This window comes from Vigna unguiculata, chromosome 2, assembly GCF_037176805.1.
Source record: "Vigna unguiculata cultivar grain cowpea cultivar isolate G323 ecotype 2 chromosome 2, ASM3717680v1, whole genome shotgun sequence".
NCBI classification, from domain to species: domain Eukaryota; kingdom Viridiplantae; phylum Streptophyta; class Magnoliopsida; order Fabales; family Fabaceae; genus Vigna; species Vigna unguiculata.
Window position 1 is genome coordinate 705,001 of NC_140793.1, and position 2,500 is coordinate 707,500.

Genomic DNA, 2,500 nt, shown 5'->3' on the forward strand with positions numbered 1-2,500 from the left:
CCCAAATGAATACCATGAAAGTCTTGGTGCACGAAAGTTTTGAGTTGGTTGGGTTTTGCACATGGCCAAGTTGGTCGGTGCACCGCGGCATAGCTAGATGGCTTGTGTGGAGTTTTGTGAAAAAATGAAATTCGTGGTTTTTGAGATGTGAGGGTTGGAAAGGCCTCCAAATGTCCCCAAATGAGTACTGTAAAAGTGTTGGTGCACAAAAGTTTTGAATTGGATGCATTTTGCACTTGGCCAAGTTGGTCGGTGCACCGCGGCATAGCTAGATGGCTTGTGTGGAGTTTTGTGAAAAAATGAAATTCGTGGTTTTTGAGATGTGAGGGTTGGAAAGGCCTCCAAATGTCCCCAAATGAGTACTGTAAAAGTGTTGGTGCACAAAAGTTTTGAATTGGATGCATTTTGCACTTGGCCAAGTTGGTCGGTGCACCGCGACTAGATAGCTTGGTGCCAAAATTTGTCAAATTTAAGACCTTGGCCAAACTGAATGAAATTTTGTGGGGAGGTTCGTGATATTGTTTAGTGGTGGACTGGAAAAAATGAGGTCGAAATTCGAAGTCTACATGTGCTTTTCTATTTTTCCCGATTTTACACATACCCGGTAAGTAAAAAAAATAAAAAAAATAGTTCCCCTTCGAGAAAAATTATGAAATTTGGTGAGCAAGGAGATACCATTATTCTACGAATTACTGCAAAAAATCGCATCAAAATTCGAAGTGTAGCCCGAGATATGGACTTATGTCTGCTCAAAAAAAGTGTATCTACTTGTACAATTTTGCCTTTTGCATATTAACCTCTTATAGGGGGGGAGTGCTCCTTGAGCCGGCCAGCTCCACACTGGCAGGTTTTAAAGGGAGCTTGATGAGGCCTCCCCCCTCACGTGGTGCGTGCGTTAGCATGTTTATCATGGCACAACTAGCCTCTTCATAGTTGTTGAGCTTTATTAATACCAACACACGGTCGTCACTGATCGTTGGTTAGCTCGGCAGCTAGTCCCTCGGATATTGTGGAAAGTTATTTTCATGCCTAGCGATGCTTGACCCTGCGTCACTTGATGTTTCCATTTGCTTGCTTGCCCATGGTAGGTGGGGGGTGGACCGTCTTGTGGTGTGGTGTCTTGCGAACGTGAGGGTGTGTGAGTTGTAATCGAGATGCACTTGCTGGCTGGCTCCATGCCTTGCGTATCGAACGGTCAAGCATGCATCTCTTCCATTTTCACCCGTTGCCTTGGGTGATATTGGTTGATCAGTCCCTGTGTTGCCTACCCACTAGACGGTACTTCTGTGGTTGCTTCGAATTCTATCTTTCCATCACGAAGAGGTGTTGGAGGATCCTAATGTCACGCACGTGTTCCATCTAGTGAAACATCTCAGTGATGCACGTGTTGTGGCTAGTTCTTTTGGATGCGGTGCATTATATGAACTCGGGTTTACTTTAGCGACCCAGTCAACATAATTCGGTTGTGTCCCTTGATTGAGACGTTGTCCTTGAACTTGTTGTGAACAATATCGTTCTTCCACAACCCGTCGTCTTGAGTGCGATGGAAGGCAAATAAGATGTGCTTTGGCATGTCATGCACGTACTCGATTGCGGGAAGTGTGAGAAAGTGTTGTTGACAACCCGTGGGAAATGGAATGTGGCAAATCGTGATGAGCTCTTCGTGGATCTGCGAAGAAGACGACCTTTGGGCCTGTTGGAAACGAGGGAGGCGATGTTGAACTGCGAAGAAGATGGACTTTTGGGTTGTTTGAATCAATGGGAGGCCACGCGAGAACTCCGAATACTATGGACTCTTGGGTTGTTGGAAGCAACGGGAGGCCCCGCTAGAACTCCGAATACTACGGACTCTTGGGTTGTTGGAAGCAAGGGGAGGCCCCGCTAGAACTCCGAATACTATGGACTCTTGGGTTGTTGGAAGCAAGGGGAGGTCCCGCTAGAACTCCGAATACTACGGACTCTTGGGTTGTTGGAAGCAAGGGGAGGCCCCGCTAGAACTCCGAATACTATGGACTCTTGGGTTGTTGGAAGCAAGGGGAGGCCCCGCTAGAACTCCGAATACTATGGACTCTTGGGTTGTTGGCAACGACAACTTGGGGGGATGACACTGGAAAAGAGTGAACTAGGCCAAACTGCGAACAAGGCAACTTGGGGGGATGACACTGGAAAAGAGTGAACTAGGCCAAACTGCGAACAAGGCAACTTGGGGGGATGATGCTGGAAAAGAGTGAACTAGACCGAACTGCGAACAAGGCAACTTGGGGGGATGACGCTGGAAAAGAGTGAACTAGGCCGAACTGCGAACAAGACAACTTGGGGGGATGATGCTGGAAAAGAGTGAACTAGGCCGAACTGCGCCCAAGGCAACTTGGGGGGATGACGCTGGAAAAGAGTGAACTTGGCCAAACTGCGAGGAGGGCAACTTAGAGGAAAGTTGGAAACGAGGGAGACTTAGCCGAACTGCGAAGAAGGCAGGATTTTGGGAAGTTGGAATCGACTG